The sequence below is a fragment of the Balearica regulorum genome, chromosome 2 (genome assembly GCF_011004875.1).
Source record: "Balearica regulorum gibbericeps isolate bBalReg1 chromosome 2, bBalReg1.pri, whole genome shotgun sequence".
In the NCBI taxonomy this organism is placed as follows: domain Eukaryota; kingdom Metazoa; phylum Chordata; class Aves; order Gruiformes; family Gruidae; genus Balearica; species Balearica regulorum.
The window spans coordinates 153,800,806-153,814,825 of record NC_046185.1 but is presented as its reverse complement, the minus strand read 5'-3'; the positions used below and the strand labels follow the sequence as shown (position 1 = coordinate 153,814,825).

At 39.8% G+C, this 14,020-nt stretch overlaps 1 long non-coding RNA gene across 1 annotated transcript in view; it reads right to left on the bottom strand.

Moving 5' to 3' along the window:
• LOC142600612 (uncharacterized) overlaps positions 1-10,574 on the bottom strand; it is a 131,469-nt gene extending 120,895 nt beyond the window's left edge. Inside the window, exon 1 of the long non-coding RNA XR_012834191.1 lies at positions 10,475-10,574. This is a non-coding gene — a long non-coding RNA (uncharacterized LOC142600612). The remainder of the gene's footprint in view (positions 1-10,474) is intronic.
• Positions 10,575-14,020: the final 3,446 nt, after the last annotated feature.

Genomic DNA, 14,020 nt, shown 5'->3' with positions numbered 1-14,020 from the left:
GATGTGTGTCACAGCTATCATAATTCAGCATATATCCAGCTATGCCTACTTAGTGAGGTGTGAGGTGTGGCTGCGCAGTGCTGCTCAGAAGCACAGCCAGATGACCACACCAGATTGGCCAAGGACACAGCTTTCCATGGCATTGCTCCGAGCAGGAGCACATGAGTTTGAAATATAAGTCTTTTCACTAATATATACTTCTGGAAAGAAATTAATATGTAGAGAGAAAAGAGTGGTCCAGAAATCCTGACAGATCATCCAGAAGAATGAGAAAAAGGAAGGATCATATCACTTATGCCATCCTTCCCATACACCTACTTAAGCATTCACTACAGACCACTTTCAGAAAAGGAATCTCAGGCCAGATGGACTTTGCACATTAGCAGGATTGCGGGCTTTGAAGTTCTTGAGGGTCTATAGGTACTCATATGGAAATGATCAGCCATAGTAATGAGGGCAACATCACAAGCTCCTTGTAACTCTGTGATCACAAGTGTTTCCACAATGACTTTCCACACCATTTCTCTCACTAGGCTGAACAAAGACCTTGTTTTTACTATTGTTTTTGAGAATGCTTTAACAATGGACAGTAGACATTAACAATGGATTAAGCAGGCAGGAAAGGATCAAAAACCTGGGCAGTTAGATGAAGTTCCAGAAATTAGTAAAACCGTGTACGTGTTCCAGAAAGATGGTTGTCAGACAAGCGGAGGTAGTGGGAAGCCACCTGAACTGTGTGTGATATATGATACAATCTTTTAAGTTAAAATGCTAACACCTTTCGAGAGGGTGAGGTTGACATACTTTCTAGTATTGCTTCTACCTGTTGCACCTCTGAACTTTGTAACTATGTCTGTTTCTCTTAGAAATGGGCCATGAAGTCACCCAGCAGTGTAAGTAGCTGGTATGGGCATAAAGCAGCAATGTATTAGCTACCTTCTTTTTACAACAAGTATTTAATGGGTTTAAGAGGAAATTTCTGCCTTTGCAGACCTCGAAGTAGTACATGTTCAAACACAGTCTTCCATCTACCCTTTCACATATCTTCAACATTTTGGTTGAGGTCTGCCTAATTTCTTATATCTAAATAAATTTCAACTCTTTGGAGGAACAAGAATTTGTATAAACAAGCAAACTCTCAGCTTCTGTCCAAATGTGTTACTTTCACTGACATTATAAAGCAGGGAAAGAACAGTAGCAAGAAACTGCAAACATAAGAATACAATTAAGTCAGCAGAAATCACTGCTGAGAGAGGCTATGACTGCTGCCTATAAATACATCAGAGGGTAAATCTGCAGGAAGGGAGACCAGTACCAGGTCTCTCCAAGTGCTGACAGACACCAGCTGGTGGGCTGTGCTGGGATGTGACCTTGCCAGTGGCAAATGAGACCCATCCTTCAACCTAGCATGTTAGCATTAATATACTTCCAGCAAACAGTCTGCACCAAACTGTGCACAAGGGTGGCCAAAGTACAAGCGTGCTTTCTGCAGTGTGTGATGTGTGGACAGGACTCACCAGCAAAGGGTGAGGTGAATATCTAGCTGCAGTTGCCTAAATCATAACAGCAAAATCCAGGTATTTGTCATTCTTACCAAAGCCTATTGCTATGAGCATGTGGGGGGCAGAGGGAAGGCCTGTCTGCTCCTCTTAGTTTTCACCTCCTTTAGGTTTTATACACAAATGTCATATGCTCCCTATGTTTTAATTTTAGTGGGGTTAGCAGAAGTGTCCTCTCCTCACTAACAGCTACTGGCATCACCAGCACTAGGCTCCTCAGTGAGAGGTATTATTAGACAAAACGTAGGAAAATGCAGCCTGCACACTAAAGAATGCAAAACTAGGAATATAGGTTCACTGAGTCTAACTATATAGATGTCAAAGGGGTAATAAAGTTTTAGCTAATAAATGCTAGTAACCTCTAAATGTGACTTAATAGCTTGAGTTTAATGACTTTGGGCTATATCCAAGGACAGAGTTAGAGGCCCAAAAGTTTTAGGTGACTGGTCTCCAGCATGGAATCTGATTTAGGTGCCAACGTTCCCCAAAGGGAGGGTTAGCACCTCAAAATGGGACCCAAAACAGCCAGCTCAGCAGGAAGCAGCCTGGAGCTGCCTTGCTCCAAGAGGAACCGAGAGGTGGGTTTCTGTCTTTGTGAGATGCAGAGCCCACCATTCTCTTCTAAACTTAATGTTTTTTCTTTGAAGGAACAGCATGAGGTTACTATTTGCTTTTCAGGATTGTAAAGGAAGCAGAAAAAAACTGTCTTACAGTCTAGTGATTGCCATCTTCATGTAAGAGGTGAGGGTCGATTTCTTTAGAGTAACTGATTAGAGCACACACATGCTAGGAAAATGCCTGAACCTCAAGACAGTGGAAGAAGATATAAAAGTTTTTCTTCAAAAATGTGATTTTGGTTTTGGGTTTGGTTTTTTGTTTGGGTTTTTTTTTAATAAAAGTGTATGTTATAAGTAGCTAAAAGTCTGACTGCTAAGTAATTAGTTCTGGTGCAGACAAACTAGCAAGAAAGTGCAATTCAGGCAGTTAGAGGTGAATGATATGGCTCTGCAATATATTACATGGCTCTCATCACTTTATGTGATATATGTGTGAATAATTAAAAACTTGAGGCTGCTGTGTCTAGGTTAGAAATATAGGGGATTTGATTCCTGATACATAATATCTAAAAGCAGATACTTATTAGTCACACAAAAAGTTATTGGTGTGCAATCTATGTAAATGAAAAAAACTGAAGAATATACCATGTAGTTCCCAAAAGTGAAAGGCAAGCAGGCTCAAGTCAACTCTTTTATTTCCTCTCTTCATGAGTGTAGTTGAGAATACAGTTAACTCAGTCAAGAATCTTTTTTTTTTTTCTCCTTTTTTTCTGACAGGGGCTTTCACTCCCCCCCACTGAAGGAAACGAAACTCAGAGAACTTTACAGGCATTTCTATTGACTCTGTGAATAATCTTGACTCTACGGATTATCCTCAAGCAGCTGTGGAGAACACAAAAGCTTTCCCCAGAACACAGGAAAAAGAATACTGATGCAGCCTGGGGCAGATTTTTTTTCCTCAGCTCTCAAGTGATTTTTAAGAGCCAGCCGGTCTGGAAAACGAGGAATTTGTTTGTAGGAAAGGTAAACACTGCCAAAATCAACAAGTTCCTTCCTTAGGGGCCTGTAGAGCAAATTGGTCCGCAGATTAAGACAGTTCAGTCAAGTCATGTTGGGGCTGACATGAACCCTTCAGGCTCCCTAGCTTTTACCCCAGAAAATATGAAGAGAAGTGATAAATATCTTATGGAGGAATTATACATTGTAGGCTCAGAAAAATGAAATAAATTAAAATTATATCTCCTCTGCAAATATCCTGGCACAGGATTTGGGGGGCTTAACTGAGACGGCTAGTAGGTTTACTAGTAGTTTCCTTTGCACTGGGTCAAACAGGCTCTGTCTTGACTCGCTAGACTGGTATCGGTGAAGGATTTAATGGTGATTAGAGCTGTGTAAAATGATCTCATACGTTGTCACCTGCCAAAGAAATTTCAGTGGGTGAAGCCTACTCCTATTCACAAGTCATTTTTCCAACTGGAGCCAGGAAATATGTTAAACAAGCAGACCCACAGTGTCTTACAGAGGTGGATTTCATTTTCACGAATGCACAGGATGTGTGTGAGAGACAAAGCGAGATGGGAAAAACATAGCATTTTACAATCTGCTTTGCACTTTCCCAGCACTGTTTGTTTCAAAGGCATTAAAGAACTAAGACAAACTGGTTTTTAATTCTGGTAAGACACAAAAACATTCATCACTCTCATTTTGTAGATCAAGAAACAGAGGGAAATAGAAACTCAATGCTCGTGCCAATTCTGGTGCCATAAATCATAAGAAAATTTTATCAGAAACTGTATAATAGGAAGGTAAGGCAAAGTTTTCAAATTATTCTACTAAACAGAGGTGTCTAAAACTTTAGCAAGCAGTTTTGAATACTTTGGCTGGCTGTAGCTGACATGGCCAGGTCATGCACAGTTCAGTCAGACTTTATTGGCATGACAACATCTTCACACACAGCTACAGGAAATCAGTAATGCAGCTGGGAGGGAACCCAGGTCTCCTGACTAGCAATTCTGTGTATTAATGACAATACTCTCCTTCCTAGTCCCTTACATCCTCACAGCATTTTTCAACCATTAACTAATGCATCAGTGAGGTTTGTTTGAGATGGAGATGCAACAAGCAAGCTCAAAATGAAAAGCATGTAGGGCCACCATTTCAGTGGGAAAAGGTTAACTCACTCTAATTAAATCCCACAGAGCCTCTCTGTTCACAAACCACCACATTTTAAAAGCAATGAGGGTTAACATCTCATTAACAGGGAGGTTGGTTGCTATAAGGCTGCTATATAAAGATTTTTGATACTTATTTCTGCTGGAAATCAGTGTAGAGGAATATTATATTCAAAAGTCTTTGACAGAAAGGCTAAGGAACTGCTAATCACTGCAGTTACACTCTCAATTTGACCTAAATTAACATAGCACTGCAGACTTCTGCACATCCATGCATGAGACCCTACGTGCTGTGTGACATAACCAGAGGGAGCACGCGTGTACATCAGGTCATATGACCGACACGGTCTATGTTAGGGCAGAGCTGTTGCACTTGCTGGCACCAAGAGGGAAACATCAAGCCTTCTCACAGTGGATGTGGTGAAGCATTACACAGAAGCCCCTCGCTGTTCAGTCTCCTGCGGACCCAATTCTCTGTCCTGCTCCAGGACTGCAGGCACAGGTGCTGAGCACCAGCAGGGATAAATACCATGGAAATTCCTCAACTGCATGAGACACAGATATCACAGCACCAGCCTTGTTCACAAGGGGTGTCAAGTGTGGATCTGGCATGTAGCAATGGTCTCTGCCTTTCACTGAACGTAAACTTCTTTTTACTGGCCATCATACGGCCTCTGCTCACTATGTTTTCCATTTATCATTCCCACAAAGAAAGAAGTTTTCACATGTTTGGTATATGTGGAGATAGTAAAACTTTGCCTACTCTTGGAAAGATTATTGATTTATATTAATGAAGTGCTACTTAGGTAGTGAGTGACTGAATAAGAAACGTTAATCAGTTAAAGAGAGGCCCAGGGAAATATACACCTCACATATGACGCATAGCCAAGGAAGAGGAAGAACTTATGCCAGCTAGAAGAAAATAGCAAACAAACAGCATATATGTTGTTAGCGATTCAAAAATATATTCCACAACTTTACCCGTTGAAGGGTAAATTTACAATGTCTCTCATGGTTAGATGAGAGAAGGGCTCATTTCTAACATAGCCATAGGTTGATAATTTGAGTAGCTTCTCATACAACTGAAAAGCAGCAACAGGCATCATTGTTGTTATCACCACAGGGTGGTTACAGAATTTAGTGAATTCCAGACAAAAATACTTAAAATGTCAAAACATAAGCTTAACTGAATAAAAAGCTGAAGTGCAAGCCCAACCCAGAGAATGGAAAAGTACTGGATAAAACATTGGAAAATATACTGCAGGGAACAATCCCACTTTGGCAGTGGGATAGACTAAATGACCTAATACAGCTTTTCCATCCCTAATTTATACGATTCTATGATTCAACAAAAACAAACTGTGAAATCAAAAACTGAAGCAAGTATATAACCTGGCTACCATATTTTATAAGTGTATATATACACATTTCTATAGGTATTTAAAATAGTGACTCTCTTGGCACTGGTACTACAGGAGATATATGCAGACTGTCAGATTTCCTCTTAAAACATTCATCTGACTGCCAGGCTGAACGGATGCCAGCAGCCTAAAAGATAGACCTAAGAATAACCCTGAAGACACTCTGAAAAGAAATAATTGCTAAAACTGAAAAAGTCAATTATGTTGGCCACTATGGGCTAAAACTCTGGTTTCATTGTGAAAATGAAGGCAAAGACAGAAAAACCAGGAACAGCAGGAAAGCTGGGCCATTGATGTGAGTGGCTCTGTTGGAGAATGGATGCTCTTAGGCACTTACTGATCTTTAAAATGTTGTGCTTCTCCTCTGTGGGGAAACAGGAGCAGTGTTAAGTGTTGTAGGAAAGTCATTATAGTGCATTGTTTATAAATACACAGCTCGAGCTATAAAGTTCAACACCTGAACTGACAGTTAATGAGTAAGCTGATCAGAAGACATAACATTCAATTCCTCTCCTTACTGGGTAGATGCACATCATCAAAAAATTAATAAAATATGGAATACATCCAAGATATTTCTTGTCTCTTTTTTTTTAATGATCTTCTTTTAAAGGAAATCACTCCTCTCAAAAGATTGTAAAGTGAGATTTATATATTTAGGTTCTCTTACCTTAGTATAAACCTTAGTATGAAAGTATTCCAAATGAGAATATGCACTAACAAAGATTGTCCTGTTCCCTGAGAGGGGAAATACAGACTTTCAAATGTGCTTCCCTGTGCAGATAATCCTGTGACCACAGAGGTTCCCGCAGTTGTAAATAATTTGAGACCACCTGGACATGTCTAATACAGACAGCCCGGGGAAATAAGTCATTCAAAAAGAAAAACGAAGTCTTCTTCTTTGAGTCCCTTGGTACAGATCTGTAGCTCTAAGGCTAATCAATTAGCTCCCAGAAGAAGAATGGGTGGCTCTGTTCTGGAGTACCAGCTTTAGTGCTTTTCCAAACAGTGGAAGAGCCCTGTCATCCTGCTTTAAATAAGGAATAAGCTTCACCACTGAGGAGGACAAAAATATGGTTTAAGCAAATAGTTTATTAAAGGAGCAATTGTAAAAGAAAAGGTTCATCCCCTTTTTTAAGTATTTGTTCCATCTGAGAAAAATAGCTACAGTGAATTGCTTTTCCACACCAGTGAGCTTCCAACGATTAAAGAATTTTTTTTTTCTCAAAGGAAAAAAAAAAAGAAAAAAAACAAAACAGTACTAGTGTTGAGAAAAGCAAATGTTGGGCAGACCATATTCAAGGAGATGATCACCACTGGAGTTGGATAAAACCAATTTACCTGGGAAGGTGGCTCAGTAGTTTCCTGTTGGTAGAATAGAAACACTAGGTCTATGAAAATGCAGGCTACTTCAGCTGCTTTTAAACCCTTTTAAAACTGCCTTATCCATTACTGTCCCACTTCTCGCATCTGCTTTAGCCCTTACTCTACAGCAGATGTTAACATAGCACTCAAATCCTTACAGAATCTCACATCTCATGACTTAAGAATATTTTCAAAAGCCTCTGAGAGATTCAGGAGCCAATACTTCTGATTTTCAGTGAGGTTTGGGCTCCTGGGACAAGATTCACAACTTGTTTTAGAGAATTTCTGTTCCGAGAGTCAGAGTTCCCACTGCTCTGTCCCAGCTGGTGGTGGCCCTGGAGGCCACAGTTCTCAGTAGCACAGGAAGCATTACTAGCTGCACAAGACTAGCAGAAGCCCCGAGAAGGAATTTGGTTCTAAAAATGGAAATGCCATAGCTTGTCCCCTCATTTAGAGTTAGATTGGGTTTCTACCTGCAACTTGCTGTGTTTGTTTGGTTACTGTAATAATATTTGGTTGCAGATATGTCAATACTGTAAGTTATACCTAACTTTACATGTTTGGACTTATTAAACTTCCAAGATCTAAAATAGCGACTTGGCTTGTGCAATTCCTATGTATAATTAATGGAACAGTGCATAACACGAACACCTCCCCAGTAAATCAGCAGCTGTGTAGAAGAGAAATGCTCCACAAGGCTGAGCCAAAGGACATGTTGTGGGTTTAGCTCTAACACACAAGGCGAGCAAAGCTTCTGGTTCCATTTGTTTCACAGCCACGAACTTTGCAGAGCTAGGGAGCTAAGTCTTCCACAGAAAAATGGAGGGAAAGAAGGGAAAGGTAGAAACAAGAAAACCTCCCTTATAGTTTTATGATTAGGGCATTCATTTCAAAGCCCCACATTCATATCCCTCTTTAGGTAATCGAATCTGAGCCCAAGCTTGTCTATGCATATACTTTTGGGTATCTGGGGACAATGTTTCTCAGTTCCTCAGATCTTTCCCTTTCCATTAATTAAGTAGTCTGCACTTTAGGGTAGAGAGAGAGGAAAGCAAGAAATTAAGTAGAAGGGAATAGCTGAAAGAAAAAACACCCCCTAACTTGCCAAACAGAACATGTTCCTGAGAAGTAGGACACCTGGAGCTGAAATAAAGTTGGATGCACCCCACTCTCCAGGGCTACATTCTCTAACCAGGCCATTCTCCTGCAGCTGAGAAATGCTAGAAAACATGTAGGAAGCTTGAGACTGGACTGAGTGCACCTACCCAGTAGGAAAAATAAGATACATTTAAGGATGAGCTACATGGACCAAAGTACTATTACTGCAAGGATTTTAAATAGGTCTATACACCAGAAGCAAAAACAGAGGGGATTTTGATAGTGATGCACAGACAGCTAAGAAGGTACTTAGTCTTTGGATTTAGAAAAAACAGGCTGGTGATATAGATCTATATTTTAGCCACAAGGGTTTAGGTAGGGTCCCTTTGGAAAATGAGCCTCCAAGTACCCAGATTTTTTTAAGTGGGACATGAGTGCTTCTGAACTTGCCTTCACTGTGCAGTGAAGTGTTGTGCAGAGATATCCCAATGACTGCTAGATCTGGAAGTGCTATAGCTGTGCTGAGTGGGTCCAAGGGTCTTTGGCTCCGAGAGCACTGGACTTGGTGGATGGCCCAACTTGAGCCAACATGGCTCAAATTCTATTTTCTGTTTATGATAGTTAATTACTACTTTTTATGCCTATATCTAAAATCTAGTGCTTAGGCACCCCCTAATTAGGCTTCACATTATGGTGTGTACATCCCCATTGAAAATATTAACAACAGTCCTTCTTTAGTCTTTCATATCCATCTTCCCTATAACTTGTTTATGGTCATTTGGTGCAGTACACATAGCTAGTCTGAATAACTATAGTAGAAAATTTGGAGGAACATGCAATTCTCTTGCAAAAAAAACATTTGGTGAAAATGGGAAAATTCTCAGTGTTGCAATAGCTTATTTCAAACAAAATATTTTTTTATTTATTCTTTTAATGGCTAAAAACTTAATAATAAAAATCATCAACACTGAATTTATTTTTTTCCCCTCAGAAAACAGTAAAACTCTGAGAGTTTGGCTCCACTTGGAACATACCAAATTTTTGAAAACTTGAAATTTTTTATAGAATGTCAGCTTTTCTCGTACTTATAGTAATATGCAATTTAGGCCCCTTGCTGCAGTGAACTATCTGGTTTTATGGAGTCTGCCCAGATAGTCTAGATTCTTTGCTGTGAATCTGCAAACACTTTTACCCATGCTCAACTTTTGTACTGTGTGTGGTCCCACTGAAATCAATAGGACTCCTCACAATGGTTAAATTAAACATGAGTGTGAGTATTTGAGTGTAAGTGTCTCATGGCCTGAGACTGCATATTCCCAAGGAAAAGCACATGTTGTCTGGAGAGAGGGAAGGTCCTCTGAATTACCTTACACACCTATCATTCTATCTAAACAACGCAAATGAAAATAATAGTGTCACATTTTTAAGCTCAAACTCCAGGTCTGGAGGCTTCCTTATATGATGCCAAGAATCATAAGTCAAGAACCTTAGAAAAGGCAATGAGTGTTTCAAATTATTCCCTTGTTTTCTTAAGTTGACTGGACAGGGATATTTTACATGGCTCTTAATTTATTATCTTTCATAATAAGGAATGTTACTGCAGAAATATAGCATTATGGAATATTGCTGAACTTATTATTAAATCTAATCATGGTAATTTGGTTTCCTTTCCAAAATCGTATGGTCCTGTCTATCTTTCTCCAAGATATTTGGATAACTGGCGGGTCCATTCATACATTTCAAGCTCTACTAATTATGTTATGAGAAGGTCTTTACAAAATGGGAGCTCTGGTGGGTTAGCACTGCTTCTCCTGGGTGGGTGGTAACTAGTGCTGAAGCAGAGGGGCCATACTGCTACTGAGAAATTCCAATGGTCAAGGCTTTCATGTTCGTATCAAATGAGACAAAAAGACTGCTTTTTTAAGAATTATTAGTATCAAGAATATGGTTCCTTTTTATTAGTGTTTGGGTTTTAAATAGCACCAGTTTTAAAACAGTCATCCTTTTTATTTTACCATTGGAAAAAAAAAATCACACAGAATCACATGAAATCAAGTTTAGCACAAAGTAATGACTGGTCCCAAACCTCGCATTATACAGAGGAAAATTCTGTAGTCAAATAACAGCTGCCAGCTACGATTTTGAGCCAAAACAACAGCTTTTCTCAGCAATGTGCTGGGAGACATCTCCAAAGTGTGTGGGATGGTGTACAGTGCTCAACAGGAACAGGCTGTGTCACTCCTGCGATGAGAGCTGAGCACAGCGAGGGAAAGCGGAAGCAGAAAGACAGGGACAAAAATAAGTACCTGTGCCCTGGCTTGCCTCAGTGTAATCCAGGGAATGTAAATCATCTGCATTGCAGCCATTTTTAGGATTTTTCCCTTCTTCCACTACCAGGCTGGAGTAGCAGCTTATGCAAGTGTGTCTTAGGTCCGAAAGGAGAGAGGAGTGAGAGCAGGGGCAGCCGTACAGGCCAGCCACTAACAAAACTGCTTCCAAAAGTCCCCATGAAATATTATCTCTCACAGGCAGCTGTTCAATACCTCACGATGTGTGTTAGGCACTGCTTTCCTGCCAGCCTACTAGACTGCAGAGCACGTTCACCTCAGCTTACTTTACTTTGTTAGACTGTGAATTAAAAAGCATTATTGTCATTGCTCAGCACACAGCTTCCCTTACCAGTGACTCACTGCTGGTCTCATAACCCTCGTGTGCCCTCAGCACCACCCAGGCCATAATTTGTCTCGATATACCAAGTAATGTCAAGTGCCTGGAATGTGACCTGATCCATTATATCCAAGTAAACCAAAGTTTTGTCTTATGCATATATATGTGCTAAACAGAGAGTAGATCACTTCTGGAGAATGCAAAGCTAAATTTGTCACCATTTTGGTTGGAAATTTCTTTTGTCTGCCTGCATGGAAAGTTTCTGTTTGGGGACATTGTGGCTTTCAGGAATTTAAAGCCAAATGAAAAAAATATATCCTGGATGTCCCTGCTCATTAAGAGCAAGCCCCTGATAGCCCGCCATAGCCCCAGTCTGATTGTGAGCTGGTACACAAGCACACAGCATACACAAGATGGTAAGTCCAGCAGGATCCAAATAGCATCAACAACTGTTAATCTGCTGGGTTTTTTAACAAAATCATGAAAGAGAAACAAATCTTCCATGTGAGCAAGATGAATATACAAATATCCACAAGAATAATTCAAAGGACGTTTGCAATAATTTTCTGCTGTTTGGATTAGTTAGTCCAAATAAAAATTTCTTTATTCACAGTCTTAAATCCAGGCTAGCACTGAAGGCCTGTTCCACAGGGCTCAATCTCCCACATAACTAGAGTTTGGAAAATGGGTTCAACAGATCGCAGAGAAAATTTTATTGCTCATCCTTTAGTATGCAAAGCATCATTACAGGCCAAATCTGCAAACTCTCCTCTAAGTAGCCTCTTCTTTTACTTACTTTAATGTAGATTGTTTTCACTCAGAGAACCAAAAATAGAAGTCAATAATTCCTTTGTTAGTCAAGCTGAAACTCGCTGAATTATTAAACAGTCATTTAGCCAAGGTCCAAGACCACCTATGAGTCTAGCAGAAGCTCACACAACATGGAGGAAGGCCGTAGTTTTGGAGATCTGTGACCTCCTCCAATTTTTAGCTGTATGGTGTAATAGTTACATTTATTGGGAATAGGGAAAATGAGTGTCCTGAAAAACACAGACAGCAGCAGCTTCTCTTGCCTGGGCTGCAGCTGCTCACCACTTAGGGGGTCAGAAATGAGTCCTTATTTCTGCCACAGCCACCACAAATATGGGGAGACACATACCAGTCTCACCACACAAGCCAAAGCACTAACCAAAAGATGGCTATAATGAATGTCAGGAAGATCAAATTAGGGTCAAGATAGCTTGATGTCCTGCTTGCTTGCTGCTTACTCAGAAATAATTTCCTCTTTATGTGAGTTCTTTGGTCAAATGAGGTTTGTAAGAGCCCTTATCTGACTCAGCCTCCAGGCAATGATGTCTGCCTCACTGGGTCACATCATGCAGCCACTGAAATCAGCGGGAACTTTTCTTGTGATTTCAGATGGGGGCAAAGCTTGAGTTACCATATACTATAGTAAATATTTTCCTATACAGTTACTATGTACCAGGTACTCCTCACAAATGAAAAAAATCTGCCCATTAAAAAAAATGAAAACCAACTAAAATTATCTGAGTTTAACAACTATTTTCTTTGTGAAATGATCATTTGTTCTCCTGAAGAGAAGCTTACCCGTACAACTAGCTGCTTCTGTCCTTTTAAGTTAAAAGTCAATGTATTTCATCATTAAGGTTGAGGACAAATATTGCACTAGCTCCTAAGAAAACTATATTAAGAACTTGATGATTTAATATATTAAACAGATTGATTCAGGTTTCCAAAGAGTTTCTGCTGTTTTCAAGCTCTTTTAGACTTGTATTTACCTATGAGTTACCCGTTTTCCTGTTTGAGTTTGGAGCCACTTGCAGAAAAACAAAAGGAATCCTGTATTTGCCCTGATACATGACATACAAATATACTTCCATTTGTATCTTAATCTCATAGTGCCCCACTTTTCCATCATCCTCAAGGTACTTTTAGTTTGTTTATATATGTCTTCCCTTTTTTGAAAAACGGTCTGCTTTTCTTTCTCCATTCCATTATTTTTTGGGTTGTCCATTAACCTTCAGATATAAGCATCTTATCTGATTTTATAAGACTATGGAATAAGCATTGTGTGACCTTTTTGATTTTTTTATATATACTATTTTCATTCATTAGTAGATGTTGACAATATGTCCATTACTTCATAATGAAGCCTGCAGTCTTTTACTTTTGCTCACAAAAACTCACAGTGGTTTCTGCAGTAAATATCACTGAAGCAAACAGTCGTGTCAGTACCACCCCAAAATAAAAATGAAGTTTGCAGAACAGAGCCCTAGCTGAGTACCCTGTTTTCTAGCTTGAATCTCCATTAACAAAATTGCTTTCTCTTCCTTACATTCTTTCTCACATTCTTGATACACACCTATCTTCCTTCCACATACAAACCTTGCTTGTATCAGATTCAGTCATAGCTCTTGCCTCTTCTTGAACAGACTTTGTTGATGTCATGCTGTTCTCTTCCACCATCTATCCAATCCACCTTTTGCAGTTTCATGCATTAAAAGTGCCTTGCTTTTATAGCAGTCATGCATGGTGGAATCTTTCCGTGGGAGGGACCATACTGCTGGATCATTGACAGCACAACAGCAGAAAAGAAAGCTGCAAGTGCTGCAACTGGAAAGCTATGTACAAAGTGCAACCTAAACAAGAATTCTGCTCTGGGAGAGTTTTACATTTCTGCCAAGGCAGAGATAGCAGTACCAGCCCAGTTCACCTGGTCCAACCAACCTGCTGTGCCTGGTTTGATGCAGTTCAGTGCATATCTGAATGTTCCTTAGTAATTGTTTCTTTACCCAGAGACATAAATAATAACCACCTATCAGAAACTCAGTCCCTAAAGTGTTAGTATAGAACAGAAAGCATAGAAATCTGCTTTTTGTTTAGGTTTGTTGGGTTTTTTTTTCACTCAATGACTAGTCATCACTGCAGGAAAATCCCAATTCCTTTTAGCCTCAGAATTTAATTCTTTATTCACCCTATGTTCCTCAATAAATATGTTCGTTTGGAGTGCTAGTTTTATCCAGCTAATACCCAACTGCTGCTGAGTTAATCAAACAGAAGCAGCAAGAAGGCAAAGGCAGAGAACAGACCTGCCACTTACACGCTTTGCAGCCAGTGATGGGCAGGCACCCAGCCTTGCTTCAGATAAACAGCTCAAAAATTAG